Here is a 23,154-nt window from a genome sequence, read left to right as displayed (position 1 = left end):
GATGATGTAAGTGTCCGACACAAATTTGTTACAGTTCCAGAAAGCAAAAACAAACTGCAAAGATAATTCAAACGATAACAATGAGATCTCTAACGATAAGTATATGGAACATTTAGGGTCTGGGCTTGTCAGCATTTGGGCTGAAGAACACTGATCCTGACTTTATGAAGAATGTAAAGGAGACAGACATCATGATCCTACAGGAGACATGGTGTCAGGGAGACTTGGCTACCCACTGTCCCCCCGGCTACAAGGAGATCATGGTGCCCTTTGTCAAAAAAAAACAAATCACCCGGGGCAGAGACTCTGGGGGGATCATTGTGTGGTACAGAGTGGAGCTCAGTCACTCCATACAATTAGTTAAGAGAGAAGAGTCACAAGTTTGGCTTAAAATCAAAAGAAATACCATATGTACAGAAAATGAGGTTTTTCTGTGTGCTGTCTACATCCCACCCTCAGAATCCCCTTACTACAGTGGGGGAATTCTCCCCAGTCTCCACACGGAGATCGGTCATTTCCAGGGCCAGGGAAACGTGCTGCTCTGTGGTGACCTCAATGCACAAACAGGCACACTGGCAGACTTTACTAACACACAGGGAAACACTCATGTATTCGGACAATCCCCTCTGTACCACACACCAGTCACCTCACACAGGTGCAGCCATGACACCACGGTCAACAGCACCGGTGCGAGCTGCTCCAGCTGTCAAGGGCTGTGCCTGTACATCGTCAAAGGCAGCACTAGAGGGGACTCTCTAGGCAGGTTCACCTTCAGCTCAGCTCTGGGCAGCAGTGTGGTGGACTACGCCATCACCGACCTGGACCCCTTCTGTATCAGTGCCTTCACTATCAGGCCACAAACTCCTCTCCGACCATAGCCAGATCACACTCTACATGAAGAGAGCACACCAGCACAGAGACACACTGACACAGCCCAGCCAGCTGTATGACCTCAACCAGGCGTACAGATGGGACACAAACAGCCTAGACAGATACCAAACTGTACTGGGCGATGAAGAAATTCACATTCCTAAACACTCCGTATCAATCCAACAAATTAGGCATAAACTTGGCCACACAAAAACTAAATCACCTATTTCACAAACTGGCATCAAAATCTAAACTAAAAACAACTAAATCAAAAAACTACCAAAAAACAAAAGCAAAAGAAAAGTGGTTTGATAGGGAGTGCAAAAACATCAGAAATGCACTACGAAAACTCTCAAATCAAAAACACAGACAAACACACAACACAAAACTAAACCTCAGCTACTGTGATACGGTAAAACTTTACAAACACACGCTGAAAAAGAAAAGAAACACATACATAAACAAACAACTTGCAGAAATTGAGGAGACACTAAATCAGAACTGTTTCTGGGAGAAGTGGAACAATTTAAACAAATCAAAACCAGAAGAATTGGCCATCCAAAATGGAACAATCTGGCAAACATACTTTGAAAATCACTATCAAAGGCTCCCAAATACAAATCAATCAGACTAAAACACCATTTATGAAAAACTCGAAATTTTTGAATTGGCTATCAAAGACAACCAAAACCCCTTAGACTCCCCTATCACTGAGCAGGAGCTACTAGACAAACTCCAGGCCCTCAGACCACGCAAAGCCTGTGGCCAAGATGGAGTCATAAATGAGATGCTGAGACACAGCAGCCCAAAGTTGCAACAAGCCCTGCTCAAACTCCTCAATCTTATCATGACAGCCGGATGTTTCCCCGAGGCCTGGGACCAAGGACTGATCACGCCCATCTATAAGAGTGGAGATAGACTCTATCCCAACAACTATCGGGGCATCTGTGTGAACAGTAACCTGGGGAAGGTATTCTGCAGTATCCTAAATACACGAATAGTGGCCTTCCTTACCGAACACAATGTCCTGAGTAAGAGTCAGATTGGCTTCTTACCAGATCACCGCACATCTGATCACATTTACACCCTACACACACTGATAGACAAACACGTCCACCAAAAACACAAAGGAAAAATTTTTGCCTGCTTTGTCGATTTCAAAAAAGCATTTGACTTGATTTGGCATGAAAGATTGTTTTATAAACTACTCCAAAGTGGCATAGGAGGCAATGTGTACGACATTATTAAATCAATGTATTCAGAGAGCAAATGTGCAGTGAAAATTGGAAACAAAAGGACCAAATTCTCCACCCAATGCCGTGGGGTGAGACAGGGCTGCAGCCTGAGCCCAACACTGTTCAATATCTATATCAACGAATTAGCAGGAATGTTGGAAAAGTCTGCAGCTCCTGGTCTCACACTACATGACACAGAAATCATGTTCCTGCTCTATGCAGATGACCTGGTCCTGCTGTCGCCCACAGAACAGAGGCTGCAGCAGAACCAGGCACTGCTAGAGCAGTACTGTCAGACCTGGGCACTGACAGTCAATCTGGACAAGACCAGAGTTATGGTTTTCCAGAAGAAAGCCAGACCTCAGGGAAACAGGAACAAATTCACACTCAACAGCAACACATTGGAGCATACATCCAGCTACACATATCTCGGTCTCACCATCAGCTCATCTGGGAGTTTTGACCTGGCAGTGAAGGCACTGAGGGAGAAGGCACTCAGGGCATTCTACGCAATAAGAAGGAGGCTCTTCAACATCAACCCACCAACAAGAATCTGGCTCCAAATATTTAAAAGTGTAATCCAACCCATTGCCCTATACGGCAGTGAAGTGTGGGCCCCCCTCACAGTCCAGGAGTACACTCAATGGGACAAACACCCCACAGAAACTCTGCACATGGAGATCTGTAGAAACATCCTCCATGTGCAGAGAAAAACACCTAACAACGGATGCAGGGCCGAATTAGGCCAGTACCCACTATTGATAAACATACAAAAAAGATTATTAAAGTATTGGCTACACCTAAAAAACAGTGACCAAAATTCATACCACCACAAAGCCCTGCTGAGCCAAGAGCTGAGCCCAAAACAGAGCCCCCTGAGCCAGCTGGTCCCGAGGCTCACTGACACAAGCCACACTGACACTAACCAGCATCAGGACAGCACTGCTAGAGCACCACAACTCAGACTCAACCACATCACAGACCAAACAGCAATATCTCACACACTGGGACACACACACACAAACACAACATAAACTGCAATGCTACAGAACCCTAAACAGGCAATACACACAAGCCGAATATTTGACCAAGATAAGAAACAACAAAAAGAATCAGACCCTGAGGAAGTAAAGGCTCAGTGACCACAGCCTGGCAATAGAAACTGGGCGACACAGGCAGACCTGGCTGCCCAAAGAGGACGGGCTGTGCTCCCACTGCCAGCGGGGAGAAATAGAGGCAGAGATGCACTTCCTACTGCACTGTGACAGATACTCTGGGATTAGAGAAACATCCTTCTCTAAATTCAGAAATCTAGTCCCAGAGATCCCACACCTGCCAGATCACAACGGGTCCCAATCCTACTGGGAGAGGGAGGAGGGAACTCAGTTGAACTGGCAGCCCAGTATGTGATCTCCTGTCACAGCCTGAGGAACAGTGAGCCTGTCTCCCAATAATGCTCAATATGTTTACAGTATATGTAAATATTTTATGACATGTCTCTGTTGTAAATGTCTGTAATATGTCTGTAGATTTTATTTTATGTTTTGTTCTATGTTAATTGTATTATTTTATTTGCTTTGGCAACACTGATTGTACCCATCGGTCATGCTAATAAAGCACCTTGAATTGAATTGAATTGAATTGAACAGTATTTACGTGCCACTGCTCCCAAGTGGCTCTGGGTTAAGACTGCTCTTTCACTTACTTGCAACGCAAACGGAGAAAGCAATTTTTGACAGTCTCTCGAGAAACTGCGCTAGGTGTTTAGAGATAGACTTTGTCAGTTCCCCCTGGAATGATGGCCTCTCAAATAGTTTGTGATTCCTCTAGACGTTATACAGTACAATCAAAAGCGCAACAAAAGTGTTTTCCGTGGAGCAGGTTTCAGACCCGTAGACCAGTTTTATTTGTACAGCAGGACGCATTCCCAAACGCGAATCTCCTGTTTTAGAAATGCTTTGGGCGGCGTGAAATGAAAATAAGAAATCAATTCCAGATGCACATGGAAGCAATCAAGTGTTTCATCCGAACTGTTTCAAAGACTGCTCAAGAGCTTTCTTTTCACAAACGCGCAACGATTAATGATGGGGGTGCACCCTTCAATGCGCCTTACATCTCTAGGTAGTGATTGAGACGATTCGTAGCGTGTGCTCATTTCCATATATGCCCCGTGTTGCAGTGGTAGGATGACGTAAAATACTGCTTCGACACGTAACGGCATTATATTCAACTTCAGGAGCTGAGGGCTTTCGTAAGCGCGTAAATCAAAGGCAATTCTCGCGTCTAACACTAATGTAAAAGCTTTTCAAAGTGCAGTGTGGTGCAGCTTGTAAAATCCTTGTCCACATTTCTCGTTTGTTGATGTTTTATCTGTCTGCCAAAGTTGCATTTTGACTTGATCATTCGAACGTGAAGCTGCCCTTAAACCCTCTGAGGCGTATCTGTCTGCCGGCATGTATTTTGTCAAACATTTTTTTTGAACAGAGAGCGACTTTGAAAAGGTTTCCGCAGCCACCTCGCACTCCATGTTAGATTGTAGGAGGAATGCAATGCAGGGGCAGCAGAGCTTGCTGTAGTCGTAGCCGAGTGGTTAAGGCGATAGACTAAAAATCTGTTGGGGATTCCCCGCGCAGTTTTGAATCCTGCCGACTACGGCGTCTGCCGTACGTCACCGTATGCCTGCGCAGCAAAGGCAAAGTGCCGCTTCCCCTTTTTCTGGTACTATAAAAACGCTAAATCGCTTGGACCCTGTGCCATGGAAATCAATTCTTCAGATAACGACACGTTTTGTGTTCGCACGACCGGTGTTCTACTTATGCCTTTGAAAACCTAATAAAGCTGAAAGAACCGACACGATAGGTTCTTGTAAAGCACGCCTGTAAAGAACTGTTAACATCAAAGGGTTTCAGTGTATTAACTGAGGAGAAGGCCTGATCGCTAATTGTTGACTTTTTATTTGGTGTGAGAAACACTCTCACTGCGCATGAAGTGCAACAAATGTAGCCGCAGAAATTGCATAACGCTTTCATTTATGCTATTGCAGACACCGACGTTGCCTAGATAGAAAACCGAAATAGCCATGGGTTTGCTTGCTGGTCTGAAGGATCTCTCTTCGAATCTCTATCATTTGTCAATGGAAGTAAAAGGCGCTGCAATCTGATACATGTTCAGATTCAAACCTGCAGCTGTTCTTCAAGTTTATTTTTTGACTAATTACAACTGAGTGTCACATGAGCAGTTACATAAACTTATCTGGCATATTTTAACACAAATGCCATTCTTAAATTAAAACTAACAGTACATTGTCAGGGACATTCAGTTATATACAAACAAGAGACAGACAAGAGAATATTTCTACCTTTCATGTGGACTACAGATGCAGCCATTCAAAGTGCGGCACTGACACGTACCGGAGGTAATTGGCTACGGCCTCGCGGATCGTGACGCGCAATGACGCAATATACTGCGGTACGTGATTGGTTGACCGACGGGCACTCGTGGTGCGTTGGTCGGTCGTAGAAAGATTTAAATGTCTTTACTGTGCCTGTTTTAGTATTGAATATTTATATGGAATTTTACCACTGAAGGGAAATCTTAGTAGCTGAGCATAAAAAGAATAGGAGCATACTGTAATGCGTGTGAAGGCCATGAACGATATTAATTTTGGAACATAAACATACAGTATATGGCTGGTCTCGGTACTTTAAAGAAAAAATACACACCAGTATTCCATTTCTCCCTAAACATTTTAAGCATCGAAGTCTTTAACTAACGTGATACCGGAGGCAACAAGCATACTTTTAGAATTTGATTAAAAGGGAATATACAGATGCAGCCATTCAAAACAAGCGGGGTATGCTGCGGTATAACATGGTGGGCGTGTCACAGTAAACCGCATCATAACGTATGCAAATTAGATTATGTTAATAGTATCCGGAATCACCTTGTAAAACCGCCAGGTGGAGCTAATAAAGGTTAACCTCTCCTGTACAGCATTTGAGCTGTCACCAGAAAACGTCAGTTTCGAATCACTGCTGAGGGACAATCTTTATTCAATTAAGAATTTAAGTTGTATACTCTTTAGACTTTTAAATTTAAACAGCGTATTACAGCATGTTAATCATTAAACATTAAAAAGGCAGTATCTTTTATAAAAGCAAGATTGTTCTTTTGGACAAAAGTACACAACCTACCACCTTTATTATAAATATTTTAATTATGCAGGAATATTTTATGCATCAAAGTCTTTACCGAAGATATTACTAATAGTATTAATAATGAATGACCTTGGACAAGCTGTAAGCTCAAAATATTACCCTGGTCCACATTCTTTGTAACCATCTTTGTAAACGAAAAGAGTTTATTTTTTCATTGACAAAAAGTAACACCACAGCATTTAGTTGATCCGATCACGCATTCGTTTCCAATCATACAAAGTAATTCTTGAGAATCTCCGATTCACCATGCCTTTCACATGCTCATAAACGATATTAATTTAGGAACATAAACATATTACTGTATGTAAACTGCACTGTATATTGCTGGTCTAGGTAGTTTAAAGAAAAAATACACACCAGTATTCCATTTCTCCCTAAACATTTTAAGCATCAAAGTCTTACATGTTGTTATTTGGGAAACGTTTGTACGTGCTCCTTCTGACCATATTAGGATTATATACTTTGTGAAAAGTGATAGTCTTTTAACCTTTTCTGTGAAAGTGGAATACTGGTGTGTATTTTTTCTTTAAACTACCAATACCAGCCATATACAGTCTGTAACGTAGGGATTTCTATATGTCTTTATTTAGTGGTTACATTAGTGACAAAGGCTAAACTTTTAGCTTTAGTAATGCGTACGCCGTATGGCATACATGTTTGTTTTGGGTTTTGCTTGTTCACATATCTTCCCTTTTTATAAAACGACATGGTTGAAAACTGTTCCAGAGCCACTGTTGTTTCATCAGTGAAAAGTACATCATGAAATGCCTCTCCCTGTTCAATCCACTGGAAAAAAGAAAAGGAGCATAAAGCGTCTGATGGTCATAAACGATATTCATTTAGGAACAGCATCAGAGATATGTTTTTAACTGCACTGCATCGGAGAGAATACCATAGTGTGTTTTTTTTTTACTCCCTGGCGGAAACTGGCTTCCATAAGAATCAGTATGGCTCAGAGATTAAATAAAACTTCACTCGCACCAAACAAATGTATATTTCTAAATATCACAACATGATCGAATTTAAGTCATTTTAATAACAATGAATAGTCACCTATGCGTTACAATATAAACATTTATATTGACTTAAATTGCGTTTAAATCGCCTTTATTTAAAACCCATAAAAAAAGCTGATACTGTTTAGACTTTTAATTATTTAAAACTGTATTACAGCAGCACAATGCACAATGCAACGTAAATCGCTATCTTTGTCTTCTGTGTAATAATGTTCACCTCTCTGTCCAGCAAATTAACAATAGTAATAATAATGAACTTTATTGTATATGGCGCCTTTAAAGGTGGCTCCTCAAAGCGCTTTACAGGTTAAAAACAATAACAACAATACTGTTAGGCTGGGCAAATGATTTTTTTTTTTAAGAAATACAAAATGAGATATAATGATGTGTTCCGGCTTAGACATTAACGAAGAGCATAACACGTGGGCGGCGTAGCGGTCGGCTCTGGCTTTCCCATCTACTGTATACCGATACACTGCAAGTACAACCCCCCTCTCTGCGGGAGTGCTGGCTGTGACGAATTAAACCGGTTTCACAGGTATTTTCAAAGTAGAAGGGGGCGAGATTTCCAGCGAAAGACACCTCCCGCCCTCAAAAACCCAGTAAGTACAGTACTTACTAGTTAAGAAAGCTAGGCTCCTCAATGAAATCGCTTTAACATGCTAATACGTTGGTGTAACAGTCTGGGAGTGGCAAGCTTCTAATGTCTCCCAACTACGGCGAAAGGAACCCTTCTTTCATTGGAAGACAATGAACATATTCTAGCCCTAAATGAATTAATAGCAAACATGGTTTACATAAAAGACATTTTTCCAAGAAAGTTTAGCCTTTGTCACTAATGAAACCACTAAATAAAGACATAAATATAGAAATCTTAAGATTTTTAAAATACATGACTTTGCTAAAATTGATTTTAAAATAAAAACAATTACAAATGCCAGCGGAGAGAGAGAACAGGGGAGGGATGTTGGTTTTGCATAAGGGGCGGGGAAATTAGGTCTATTTGGGAATGTGGAGTTACATGTTCTGGCTGTTTGTGAATTATCGTTGTTGAGTATGGAGTGTTGAGGTATTGATTTTGTGTAATGCTTTATGTTGAAAATTAAGGTGGATTTTGTTTATGATAAAGAGGATAAACTGGGATGGGAGGAGGGTTTGGTTTTGCATAAGGGGCGGGGTTATGATAATTGGAGGAATTTGAGAGAGTTTAATGGTTTGATATATTTGATTTTGTATTGTGGTTGTTATCTATGTTTTTGGTTGGTATTATGTTTATATGGTTGTTTTTGTTGGTTGGTCGTTATTATGGTTATTAATAATACGATCTATAGTTGAAATCTGAGCCTAAATAAAAAGAAAAAGCATTTTCAGAGAGCAATTACGCTGTGTTTATGCAGAATAAGTGATTAGGTTTATGAGCGATCTAAATACTTATTCGTTTAAAACGCTATATAAAATAAAGTTTATTATTAATTTGCTGGACAGAGTGGTGAACATTATTATGCATAAGACAAAGATAACGATTTACGTTAAAAGACATTTAATTAAACACGGGTTTGTGATTTAAATAGGAATGGGGGTGACGGGAACTCTTAATCTAAATAAAAATAAAATAAATAAAACAGGTTTCGATAGTTAATAACCACTTTTTATGGACGAAACACGGGTGATTTTTCTTCCTCCTGATCAGTTTAGAAATCTGTGTATGCTGTAAGGTTTTTACTTCTTAATTCAACTTTTAAAATACACGATTCGAATAGAAAGAAATCCTCTTCCTGGTACAGTATGTATAGCAAACCAGTACGTCTTTTTCCTCCAATCAGAGGGGTGTCAGATGGTGTCAGCCAATCACCATTCTGAAGCCCTACCATAATCTCTGGTATAGGGAGAACCAAGAATTCTGTCCCATAGGTTATGTAGATAGATGATAGATAATTTTATTGATCCCGTGAGGGAAATAAAGTAAATCATTTTCATTTTAGGAAATTATTAAACGCTCGGTTAAAAGCAAAGGAGATTGTCTGTTATAGTGGACATAAAAACAAGAGTTTGCTGCGGCGTTATTGGAAACCCAAATTTAACAAAAAATCGCTGGCATTATATCCTAGAAGACACAGACCGGCACCAGACTGGGAGAATGCCCGCAACGTAAAAGAAAATGCCTGATGAACTAGGGATTGGACAGTTTTCAAGTGCTTGTACAATCGATGGAAATGTTCAAATAAAAGTGCAAAAGAAATAAACAAAATAATAATTTATTTCTTTATCATATTGGCTAGCTAATGTCCTCTCTTTGCTAGTTAGTGGCTGTGTTTCTGCGTTGATTAGCAACGGGTGACTGTTCTCAGGCGGAAGATGTAAACAGCTTAATTTTCGTGTTAAATAATTTTAAATTAAAATTCATTCTATACATCAATAGCATTTTTGGGTACCGTTTCATAACACTTTCATGCTTAAAATGTTTATGGAGAAATGGAAGACTGGTGTGTATTTTTTCTTTAAACTACCAAGACCAGCCATACACAGTACAGTTTACGTACATACAGTAATGTTTATGTTCCTAAATTAATATCGTTTATGACCTTCAGATGCGTTATGCTCCTCTTCTTTTTATGCTCAGCTACTAAAATTTCCCTTTAGTGGTAAAATTCCATATAAATATTCAATACTAAGCGGATTAAAATGTGCACAGTAAAGAGATTAAATGATTAAATCTTTTCACTACCAACCAATGCACCACGAGTGCCCCTGTCAGTCATTTTGGCCAGCCAATCACTTACCGCGGTGCCCTGTGGTGGCTTGTGGGTAGTTTACTGTACCGCGGGTTTGTACCGTGCATTTTGAATGGCTGCATCTGTAATATGGAATCGCGTATCTAAAGAAATTAATAACGATATAATTATATTCATGTACCACAACACAAGAATAGTACACGCTGTACAATGTCTGTTGATACTGTTTCTGTAGGGCTTTTTCAACACTTTACACGCGGCCTTGCCAGTGGCGCTGTGGGTTAGGTTCCTGACTTCATCACATGTTGTGTGTTTAAATCCAGCTGGAGCCATGACTTTTTTTTTAACAAACATTTCTTTGAAAAAATAAAACTTTTCCCTGTGTCAGAGATTAGATAAAACTTCAGTCGCACCAAACAAATTACAACACACTGAACACTGAACATGTTAACCCAAATATGTCTCACAATACTTTTATGGTACATTACTTTTCTAAAATGTATTTAAAAATAAAAACGATTACAAACGCCAGCAGAGAGAGAGACACACACACACAGTTCTTCATTGTCAAAAAGTAATTGTTTTTTACTTTGTCAGCACCCAGACAAACGCAAACGCAAACGCGTTATTAATTAAATGCTTTTATTCATTCTTAATCTAACTCACAAGTTGTCATCTGTTGTTGAAGCTCTGTGAGACTAGACTCACACATGGCTAGACTTGACTATTTAACCATGAGATTATGTTTATGTTTTGTGGCGTCTCCGGGAGAATAGATAAATGTAATAACACCACAAACTCTTCTTTTATTTTCGTGAGGTTTCTTCCTTTTCTTTCGTTCGTCCGTCTTCCAAACCAGTCCGCAATCCGTTTTCTCTGTCCTTGTTCAGTCTGTATTCCAAAAGTTCGTAAAATCCAACAAATCCGCGTCGAGTCCAAATCACAAGCCGTATACCGTTATCCTTTATTTATTCCGAAAATCCGTTGTCCTTAAATCTTTATTCACTCCAACCAAACTCCCCTATCTTCTCCAACACGCATTCACCTACTGGCTTCCGCGCCGGTTCACTGTTTCCGGGGCATATATATTTTGTTTCCTGATGAGACCCACCTGTGTCTCGTTGTCTTTCAGCCTGAGCCCTTTCCATCTGCGGGTCAGCTGGTTTCTCTTAGTGGCCATCTTGGTCAGGTCTAAGTCAAGTACAGTGAGCAGATCGTTCCCAAAATACCTGTCCTGGATGACCCTCCCTCTGGTCCTCTTACATACCCTCCCCCTGAGATCAGCCCCGTCCTCGGGCTGTCTGGAAAAGAAACAATGCATTCGGGAGAGGGCATCGACATTACCTTGTTTTCTTCCTGGTCTATAAACGGTTTGGAACTGAAACCTCTGGAGACTAAGGCCCCATCGCGTAATCCGATCATTTTTGTCCATGTTCCTTAACAACCAGGTTAGTGGCGCATGGTCAGTATACAAGATGAATCGTCTTCCCAATAAATAATATTTTAAATAATCCAGGGCCCATTTGATCGCAAGACACTCCTTTTCGATTGTGGAATAATGTTTCTCCGCAGGGCTTAATTTACGGCTAATATACAAAATGGGGTGCTCTGATCCTTCAATTTCCTGCGACAGTATGGCTCCAATCCCAGTTTCCGATGCATCAGTTTGTACCATGAATGTTTTGTTAAAATTAGGTACCTGTAAGACCGGCTGCGATGACAAAGTCTTTTTTAGTTCTTGAAAGGCCCTCTCTTCCCTTTCTGTCCATTTTATTTTTTTCAGGGCAACTCGTCTTTGTGCAATGGGGCGGCAATGGCGGCAAATCCTGAAATGAATCGATGATAGTAGCTTGCTAATCCCAAAAATGTTCTTATTTGCTTTTTTGTAGAAGGTCTAGGCCAGTTTCTAATTAACTGTACCTTCTGTTCTTGTGGCATGATCATTCCCCTCCCAATCGTATAACCAAGATAATTGGCTTCCTGGGTCCCTAGACAACATTTTTTTGGATTAGCAGTTAATCCTGCTTTCCGCAAAGCTCCGGTTACTGCTCCCAAGTGTAGTAGGTGTTGTTCCCAAGTCATGCTATGAATTACGACGTCATCTAGGTAGGCAGCCGCAAAATCTCGATGAGGTCTGAGTATGCGGTCCATTAATCGCTGAAACGTAGCAGGAGTGCCGTGTAAACCAAACGGAAGGACCCGATGCTGGTATAGCCCCTCCGGGGTGGCAAACGCGGTTTTGGCTTTAGCTTCTTCGGCTAGGGGTACTTGCCAATATCCCTTCGTAAGGTCTAGCGTACTGATATATCGGGCGTTACCTAATCGCTCGATTAGCTCATCTATACGAGGCATAGGGTATGCGTCAAACAACGAGATCTCATTTAATCTTTTGAAGTTATTACAGAACCTAATAGTTCCGTCTGGCTTGGGTATCAGTACTATGGGACTAGCCCACTCGCTATGGGATTCTTCTATTATCCCCATTCTTAACATTTTTTCTACTTCTTCCTTAATTAGTTTCCTTTTTGCTTCAGGTACTCGATAGGGGGCCAACCTTTTTCCTGGTTCCGTGATAATCTTATGTTGAATGAGGTGGGTTCAACCAGGACTTTGGGAAAAAACATCCTTGTTTAGCGACAGGAACTCTTGTAATTCTTGCTTCTGTGCCGGAGCCAGGTCCCCCACGGCGATGGCACCCGTTTCTTCTTCCAAAGGATCAGGGGAGAAGTGGGTGAGCAAAACTTCTGCACCATGCCATCTCTTTAGTAAATTCACATGGTAGATTTGATGCTGTCTTCGTTTGTCAGGTTGCTTAACTTTATAAGTGACTGGACCCAATTTTTCCACCACCTCATAAGGCCCCTGCCAGGAGGCCAGGAATTTACATTCCGGGGTCGGGACCAATAGCAATACTTTGTCCCCTGGCTGAAATTCTCGCACTATAGCTCCCCTATCATAAATTTGCTGTTGCTGCGCCTGGGCCTTCTCCAGATTTTCCCTCACAATGGGAACAACAATGTTTATTCTTTCCCTCATTTGTTCCACATGTTCAATGACAGTCTGTAATGGTGAAGGCTGATGCTCCCAGGACTCTTTGACCAGGTCTAATAAACCCCGTGGTCTCCGAGCGTATAATAACTCAAAAGGAGAGACGCCAGTCGAGGCTTGCGGTACTTCTCGGATAGCAAACATTAGATAAGGGAGCAATTGATCCCAATTTTTGCCATCCTTTTGCATGGCCTTCCTCAGCATGCTTTTCAGGGTTTTATTGAAGCGCTCCACTAGTCCGTCTGTTTGCGGGTGATAAACAGAGGTTCTGATTTGATGAATACCCAAAAGCTTACTTAGGTCTTGCATGACCTTTGACATAAAAGGAGTCCCTTGATCGGTTAAGATCTCCTTAGGGATTCCCACTCTAGAGAAAACGTGCACTAGCTCTCTAGCTATGTTTTTGGCCGTAGCTGCCCTCAGAGGAATGGCTTCGGGGTACCTCGTGGCATAGTCCACTATCACCAGTATATACTGATGTCCCTTTGTAGTTTTAATCAGGGGTCCCACTAAGTCCATACCAATCCGCTCAAAAGGAGTATCTATTATTGGGAGGGGAATCAGAGGGTTTTTATAATAAGGTTGTGGGGCAGTTTCCTGACAGGTTGGGCATTCCTGACAATATCTTTCGATGGCCTTGTATATTCCGGGCCAGAAAAATCAAGAAAGTAGCCTTTCAGCCGTTTTCTTCACGCCCAGGTGTCCTCCCAAGAGGTGACTATGGGCCAAGCTGAGGAGTTTCGACTGGTAGGCTCGGGGAATGAGAAGTTGCTCCACTTCTTCTTGTCCTCTCTTCTGGACCTGATAGAGGAGATTGTTTTTTACCATAAAGTAGGGGTAATTCAGGGGACTATTATTATTACATAACTCCCCCTCAATTTTTCTCACATGTCCCCATGCATGTCTTAAATTCCCATCTTCCAGCTGGGCCGTTCCGAACCTACCTCGATGTTCGGGTGGCTCCCAGTCTGGTAAATCCATATTTAAGAACTCATCTCCAAGTTCCAAGCCTTCTCCTGGCTGGTTCACCTCTCCAGGGGAGTCTGTGTTATCATCTGAATCTCCTGGACAGGGGATTGGTTCTTGCCTAGCCAACTGGACAGTATTCAAAATTTGAAGAAAGTGGGGACAGTCATGACCCAACACCACAGGGTAAGGCAATTGTTCAACCACCCCTACAGTTGAAGTATACATTCCCATTTCTGTAGTAATGGAAACTTTCACAGGTGGATACACCTTAGTTTCCCCATGAATGCACGTAATAGGTATCCCCACCGCTTGCCTGACCTTGGTTCCTTCAGGTAGGGCTGAAGAGGTCACCAGGGTCACCATACATCCAGAGTCTAACAGGGCCTCGACAGGCTTTTCCCCTATCTTAATTTTAGCGATGTGGGGCGCCTCACAGGACGGAACGCTCGCCGTGAGGTAGTTGCATTTGGCTTCCTCTCTGGTGTCCACTTGCATAGGTTCACCCCAGTTGGGACACTTACTGGCCAAATGTCCCTCTTTATGGCACTTAAAACAGCTACGGGACTCTTTCCATGGTTGGGGCCTTTGAACCAATCTTTTCTGAAAAGATGTTTTAAATTGAGGAGGATCTCGATGGTCCCGGTACTTCAGTGACCTCATTCCATTCCCTGAACTCTCAGGTTTCCTCCTCTCCTCTTCCTTAATCAAGGCTTCTGTGGCATGCTGTCGCTCCACTAAATCAACAGCCTGGTCTAAGGTCTGGGGATCCCCATCACTCACTTTTCTTTTCAAGTGAACAGGCAGACTCCTCACAAAGTGGTCCAATACTACTCTTTCTACCACTTGCCCCGAGTTTAGTTTTTCTGGCTGAAGCCATTTCTTCGCCAGATGAATCAGGTCAAACATCTGAGATCTGGCGGGCTTGTCCATTTGATACTTTCAGTTATGGAACCGGACTGCTCTTATCTCCATGGTTACCCCTAATCTCGCCAAAATCTCCTTTTTTAGAGTTTCATAGTTCTCCGCATCCTCTTCTTTTAAATCGTAATAAGCCTTCTGGGCTTCCCCAATTAAATAAGACGCTACTCTCCCTGCCCATTGCTCTCTGGGCCATGTATTCCTGGCAGCTGTTCTCTCAAAGGTGGTTAAATATGCTTCTACATCATTGAGCTCCGACATCTTTTGAAGCCCAATTTCTTCCATCTTACGGGGTTCTCCCCCTGTTACCGAGGACCGTCTAATTTCTTCTCCTAATCTTTGCAATTCCTCTCTCACCAAATTCTGCTCTTCTATAATTCGTTGATTCGTCTCCGTTTGAATCTTATTAGCCTCCTGCTGTGCCTGTATGGCTTCTTGTTGTGTCTTTAAAGCGTGGAACTGAGTTAGGGTGGCTTGGGACAATTGTTGTATTAATTGTTCCATTGTTCTTAGCGAGAGTTCTTACCCAAACCGAGAGAAGAAGAGGAAAAAAAAATAAGTCAACTTTTTATTTCCACAAGTCTTAGTCACGATCAGCGGTTGCCCGCATCCTCCAACATTTTGTGGCGTCTCCGGGGGAATAGATAAATGTAATATGTATGAAAGTACTCACACCACAAACTCTACTTTTATTTTCGTGAGGTTTCTTCCTTTTCTTTCGTTCGTCCGTCTTCCAAACCAGTCCGCAATCCGTTTTCTCTGTCCTTGTTCAGTCCGTGTTCCAAAAGTTCGTAAAATCCAACAAATCCGCGTCGAGTCCAAATCACAAGCCGTATACCGTTATCCTTTATTTATTCCGAAAATCCGTTGTCCTTAAATCTTTATTCACTCCAACCAAACTCCCCTATCTTCTCCAACACGCATTCACCTACTGGCTTCCACGCCGGTTCACTGTTTCCGGGGCATATATATTTTGTTTCCTGATGAGACCCACCTGTGTCTCGCTGTCTTTCAGCCTGAGCCCTTTCCACCTGCAGGTCAGCTGGTTTCTCTTAGCGGCCATCTTGGTCAGGTCTTAGTCAAGTACAGTGAGCAGATCGTTCCTAAAATACCTGTCCTGGATGACCCTCCCTCTGGTCCTCTTACAGTTTATTAATCTTCCTTGTTATGCACTGAGAATGATAAGCACCCCAAACACGAGGGCAACGTAGCGGTCGGCTACGGCATAAACATAATCTCATGGTTAAATAGTCAAGTCTAGCCATGTGTGAGTCTCGTCTCACAGAGCTTCAACAGCAGATGACAACTTGTGAGTTCGATTAAGAATGAATAAAAGCATTTAATTAATAACGCGTTTGTGTTTGTCTGGGTGCTGACAAAGTAAAAAACAATTACTTTTTGACAATGAAGAACTGTGTGTGTGTCTCTCTCTCTGCTGGCGTTTGTAATTGTTTTTATTTTTAAAAATCATTTTAGCAAAGTAATGTACCATAAAAGTATTGTGAGACATATTTGGGTTAACATGTTCAGTGTTCAGTGTGTGGTAATTTGTTTGGTGCGAGTGAAGTTTTATTTAATCTTTGACCCAGGGAAAAGTGTGGTGTGGACGGTTGAGGTGAGAATGCAGGCTCGCGCTGTTTCTGTTATTCTTTTTGTCTTCTTCTGGCTTGGTCGGATAGTTTTTGTTTTTGTTTTATCCATAAAGTTTGATAATCGGCCAGTGAAAGCTCTGTTGTCCTTCACATGAATGCCTGAAACATTGTGCCGAACCCAAGATTTTACAGTATTTTTTCTTTAAAATACCAATAACAGCAACATACAGTTTACATAATATGTTGATGTTCCAAAATTAATATCGTTTATGACCTTTATGACCTTCATTATGCTCTTCGTTAATGTCTAAGCCGGAACACATCATTATATCTCATTTTGTATTTCTTTTTAAAAAAAAATAAAAATCGTTTGCCCAGCCTAACAGTATTGTTGTTATTGTTTTTATCCTGTAAAGCGCTTTGAGGAGCCGCCTTAAAGGCGCCATATACAATAAAGTTCATTATTATTACTATTGTTAATTTGCTGGACAGAGAGGTGAGCATTATTACGCAGAAGACAAAGATAGCGATTTACGTTGCATTGTGCATTGTGCTGCTGTAATACAGTTTTAAATAATTAAAAGTCTAAACAGTATCAGCTTTATTTATGGGTTGTAATTTAAAAAAAGTCAACAACCGCACTCAAAATGCAATTTAGAGCTTTCTGGCAAGAGGAGACACCCAAATTAATAATGTAACATGCCACTGTTTGTGCATGAATAAGGTTATACTGCTTTTTCCTTAGATATGCGATTCCATGGGTTTTTTTTTTTAATCCCCGGCGGAACCGGGCATCCATAAGAATCAAGTAATAGGTTTATTCCATGCTGAAAAAAAAGAATAAAGAAAACACATTCCATAAGAATCAGCGCTTTTATATAGCGCCTTTAAAGGTGGCTTCTCAAAACGCTTTACAGGATAAAAACAACAATAACAACAACAACAATATTGTATTTCATTGCACTTTGACAGATCGTCCTTAAATCAATTGTTGATTTAGTTTGACAGTAACCCTAACACTAACCCTATTTTATTTTTTCAAAGAAATGTTTGTTAAAAAAAAGGAAGTCATGGCTCCAGCTGGATTTGAACACCCAACTTCTGATGTGGGAGTCAGGAAGCTAACCCACAGCGCCACATGAGTATTGAAAAAGCCCTACAGAAACATTATCAACAGACATCATCCAGCGTGTACTATTCTTGTGTTGCGGTACATGAATTTAATTATATCGTAATTAATTTCTTTAGATACGCGATTCCATATTATATTCCCTTTTAATCAAATTCTAAAAGTATGCTTGTTGCCTCCGGTATCACGTTAGTTAAAGACTTCGATGCTTAAAATGTTTAGGGAGAAATGGAATACTGGTGTGTATTTTTTCTTTAAAGTACCGAGACCAGCCATATACTGTATGTTTATGTTCCAAAATTAATATTGTTTATGGCCTTCACACGCGTTACAGTATGCTCCTATTCTTTTTATGCTCAGCTACTAAGATTTCCCTTCAGTGGTAAAATTCCATATAAATATTCAATACTTAAACGGGCACAGTAAAGACATTAAATATACATATACATACTGTATACAGTACAGTTTGCATACAGTAATATGTTTATGTTCCTAAATCAATCTCTTTTATGAGCATGTGAAAGGCATAGTGAATCGGAGATTCTCAAAAATTACTGTACTTTGCATGATTGGAAACAAATGCGTGATTGCGAAATGCTGTGGTGTTACTTTTACAAAGACGGTCAATGAAAAAAAGAATGTGGACCAGGGCAATACTTTGAGTTTACAGCTTGTCCAAGGTCATTCATTATTAATACTATTAGTAATATCTTCATTAAAGACTTTAATGGCGACAGCTCAAACATGAGAGGTTGAGCTTTATTATCTCCACCTTGCGGAAATTCCTGATACTATTATTTTACTTGTGGTACCACGTGGTATTATGAGGTACTATACGAGATTTTACGGTAACTCGCGGTAGGCTGCGTCCAGAGCACCACAAAATAATGCGGTATTGCCTGCTTGTTTTGAATGGCTGCATCTGTACGTGTTGATTTACTGATCGGAAAAATTGAAAAGTTCGGGTTCATAGCTGATGCAGTGCGTGCTAATTAGAACGACAGCAACGCTGAGCTCTCAGCACCGTACTGAGCTCAGGTGTTTTTCTAAAGCTGTCAGGTGCAGTTTATTTACATGAAGGAAATCTCTTACTGGATACGATTACAATACAGTAAGTAGAACAGGCTACGTAGTGAGTAGCCCAATGCGTTTAAAAGCAACAGGAGCCAGGCAGGAGTCAAACCTACAATCTCCTAATCCATAGTCAAACGCATTATCCATTGCGCCACTGGCTCTGGTGTTACACTCCTGGACTGTAACACAGTGAGCTCAGCACTGCTACTAGCACAATATTACCCCCGGTCCATTTTTTTCCAAAAGTGAGAAACACCTGTTTTCTACATTTTGTCTGTTTTAAAACCATATATCTTTAAACCAAGCCAAGAGTTTGTCCTTTGCACTGATATTCTGATTCATTTTGATTTCAAAGAAAAAAAAAATTCTTCCAAAGCATCATAAAATTGCCAGACTCTACTTCTCTCTTGTAGTAGTACAGCAGACCTTTCCGGTCAAGCAGATCACAGAGTCCGAAATAAGCTTCCTCCATCAAACAAAGTACCTGAACTTGACTCTGTCATCATAAAAGCTAGAAACGCTCACCAGATTATGTTTTAAGAAGGAACTGCGGCTCGGGTTCCACCGAGACCTAAACTCGGATTTGAGGATTCAGAGTCCAGAGTGCGGACCGATGGTACACAGAGGGTCCACCTACATTCCTCAGTGATCTTCTGCGTGTTCAAACCGCCAGCGTGTGACTACCCTGTCCCCGTGACCTCATTGCTCTGCTCTCGCCTCTTTGCAGCCGAGCCCGACTCACGGTAAAGTGAAAAAAATTGTTCTCAACGTGTGATTTACTCTGGAGCGAGGATAGATGTTACCTTTAGGTTCAATTTTTTATCCTCTTTAAAAGATCAAGGACTGGGGTGAGCTCGATTTACCACCCTTTCAGTTAAGAACCCGATGTGCGGACCGATTAAGCTGCATGGACTCAATCGTTTAACTCTTCTCCATTTGCAAGGTTAAGGTTAATGAAAAAACATTGCTGACTTTGTTTGCCAGCCACGAGTGCTGATTAGCAAGGTTTGTATTTCATCTTTTGCAAGTTGCATCCATTTTAAGAAAAACAAGTCGCTTAAGACAGGAAATGAATACTTGCATTTAATTAAGGCTAGCTGTAGGCGATTGTCCATAATGACCAGTTCTGCTCGAGAAGACAGAAAAAAACAGCCACTGCTGGGATTCGGACCCAGGAGCTCCTATTTACTAAACAGGTGTTTTAACCAACTAAGCCACACTACGCCCTGTGCGCCCCCTTTTTATAGCCACTGCCTTGGGACATCCTTGTTGTGAAAGGCACTATATAGAAATACATTGAATTGAATTGAATTGATAGTGTAAAATGTCGTGTGTGTTGTTTGTTAAATAAGACTGTCTTTATTGATTATTATGCCTCAGATGAAGATCAGATCACATTTTAGGAGCCATTCATGTCGAAATCCAGATCATTCCAAAGGGTTCACAAACCTTGCAAGTGTGCAACATTCACTCCACAAAGTAAACGGGTCATGAAAGCCGACAGATTTTTCAAAGATTTCAGTACTGATGTCACTCCATGTAACTTTAATAACAGTGCGATGATCGAGGAACAGAGTGGGATCGCGGTGGTTTATCAGACCGGTTGGGGTTAGGGGTACACGTCAGGATGGCTGAGTGGTCTGAGGTGCTGTGTTTAGGTAGCAGTCTCCCCGTCAAACGTGGGTGCAAATCCCACTCCTGACAACGGGCTAGTTGGTCTTCCTTTTTCTGAGCTTTTTTGAAACAAATCAACACTAATCAAACACACAGGAATGTTTTCGAAAAGCATTGAGGAGTGGACAGGATGCCCCTTTGGAATAGGGCTCAGAAAATGACGGAGAAGGGAAATTACGTAAGATCCCACACTTTGGAATCTGATTGGACAAAAGGTACGTCGTCTCCCCGTCATGGAATCAAACACCGTTCTCTCACATGACAGGCAGGAATACTCATCACTATACTAACAAGGAGCACTGGCGTGCCGCTCGGAGGTATTTCCTCTTACGGCCACTACTGTTTTCGGGTTTCGGCTTTTATTTGCATTCCTTCCAGAGGAGCGCGTAAAAATGAGTGTTCATCTGCGCCATCCTCACTCCTCCTCTGCTCCTCCTGGTGCACTAGGAAGACCTATGGAGTTGGTTCTTTCAGCTTTATGAATTGGGTTTTCAAAGGCTGGGAGTAGGGCACAAGATATGCAAACGCATAGAGTCATTATCTGCTTCCAGGTGCGAAATGTCGTTTGTGGACGCAGAATAGTATATGTCCAAGGCAGCAGGTCCAAGTGATTTAGCGTTTTAAACGTCGCGGAAAAAGCGAAACAGGTGCTTTTCCTTTGTTGCGCAGGCACACGACCACACTGCAGGTGGCAGGACTCGAAGCTTCGCGGGGAGACCTCGCCGGTTTTTTAGTCCATCACCGTAACCACTCGGCCACGGCTGCAGCGCGCACCGCCACCGCCGCCACTGCCTTCTTGATACAGTCTAACATAGAGTGCCGGACGTATTTCCTCTTACGGCCACTACTGTTTTCGGGTTTCGGCTTTTATTTGCATTCCTTCCAGAGGAGCGCGTAAAAATGAGTGTTCATCTGCACCATCCTCACTCCTCCTCTGCTCCTCCTCGTGCACTATTGTAGCGCCAATACTTGTTAATAAGACAGAATTAAGTGTTGCGGTGCTTTCCCAAATGAGGCCCCATCTCTCTCTTCATCTCTGTGGTGCAGCCACAGAGAAGCTTTTCATGCAGGCTGATTTAAAGATGTTTTCTTTTGATAAGGGACAGCTCCCAAAGGGGGATGCACTTAGGTAAGCCTGGCTATCTGTCACGACCACCAGGCTGTCAAGACCTACTCGTAAGCGAGCTAATCAGTCCCAGCAGTCGGTTATTATTAACAAACGCCGCCGCACGAGTTAAACCACCTGCTCACATTCCACCGTGTGGTGCGCAGCGCTACTTATACTATCTTCACCTGCTTCCCGCTGCTCGGTATTGAGTCTACTCCTTGAGAGCTCTACCTGGCGTTTTTTCTCATACCTCGTTTTTTCTGGTTATTGGACTCTCCTTCTGCCTTTTCGATTTTGCACCTCGCCTCTCGCCTCAGACTGTTTGCTACCGGAGATCTCCTTGGATTACGATTTGCCTTTCGCCTTTTGACCACGACCTTGCCTCTCGTTTTTGGATTGTTCGCCTGCCTCATCTATTACCCGTGCCTGCGTCTGCACAGGATCCTTGTATCTTCCCACCAGGGATTCCTAACACTATCATGATCAATGGTCATCCATTGGCGCCTATCTGTCTAGGGAATGCCAGATGGACATCTGGACTGCATTCCTAAGTGTCAGGAGTAAGTGACTCATATCTCACCTTGATCAACCAATCAGGGACTGGTAGGGCCGAGTAACCCACGTGGGACTCTGATGCCCATGGAACTTTCAGCCAATGAATGAGCTGAAGTTCCTCCAGGTAAAAACAGGCAACACAGAGCTCCAGGAGAATTCTGTGAACTTTTTCGGACAATTCTAAAGGGAATTCAAAGGAGAATTCCAGGGCAGGACAGCCCAGGAGCAGAAGGCTCCCAAGGGCAGGACATTCTCGCAGAGCGCCTCCTGACCATCCTGAGACTCAGCCCGGACAACCACGGAATGGCCAGTGTGTCCGAGTGCCAGAACTTTCCTCTGTTCTAAGAGTCTAGAGCGGAGGTTGCCAGAGAGTAACCAGAGGATCCACCCGAGGTTAGCATCAGCAGCAAGCCTCGTGAACAGGTCGGAACTGTGGACAGCTGAATCAGTATTCAGAACTGGCACTTTATCAGGAACGAAACCGGTCCTCTTCCTGACCTACTGGGACCCACAGTAACTTTTCTCCTGAGCACAACTTCGCTAGTTAAAGCCAACACTAACTAGCCAGTCTTCAGAGAGCATCAGCAGCGCACCGTCGCAAGCCGCACAGCACAGCCTGGCACGGAGTCAGAGAGCGCCTGCAACTGTTTCTTTGTGCCTGCAGGAGATCTGAATCCCCAGAGATTGGATGAGTATTCAACTTCAATGCATTACAGCTTGAGAATTCAATTGTTATCCCAACCAGTTGATATCAATTTAATTCCTAAGAGTTAAGTACTTGTTTTCAGTATCTAATGTAGAAGTTGTAACCAAGTTCACTTTATGAAATGGTCTAAATGAATAATATACTGAACGTATGTCCTCTTGATATATGTAACTCTTCCTAACTGACTGAATATATACCTTTTGTATTCTGATAACCCTCTCGATAAGATCTGTTAGGTTTATATGCATATTCTATGTATTAATAAATGTATCCTCGTGTATTAGTACCTGTGTGTGTGCGTTGTTTGAGTT

At 42.1% G+C, this 23,154-nt stretch overlaps 1 non-coding gene across 1 annotated transcript; it reads left to right on the top strand.

The window, feature by feature from the left end:
- Positions 1–4,677: 4,677 nt before the first annotated feature.
- Positions 4,678–4,759, top strand: trnaf-aaa (transfer RNA phenylalanine (anticodon AAA)). The gene has a single exon. It is a non-coding gene; the product is annotated as a tRNA-Phe (tRNA).
- The last annotated feature ends 18,395 nt before the right edge of the window (positions 4,760–23,154 follow it).

The sequence above is a fragment of the Atractosteus spatula genome, unplaced genomic scaffold (genome assembly GCF_055471065.1).
Source record: "Atractosteus spatula isolate fAtrSpa1 unplaced genomic scaffold, fAtrSpa1.hap1 Scaffold_47, whole genome shotgun sequence".
NCBI lineage: Eukaryota > Metazoa > Chordata > Actinopteri > Semionotiformes > Lepisosteidae > Atractosteus > Atractosteus spatula.
The sequence above is the reverse complement of the archived record's forward strand: the minus strand, read 5'-3'. Positions and strand labels throughout refer to the sequence as shown.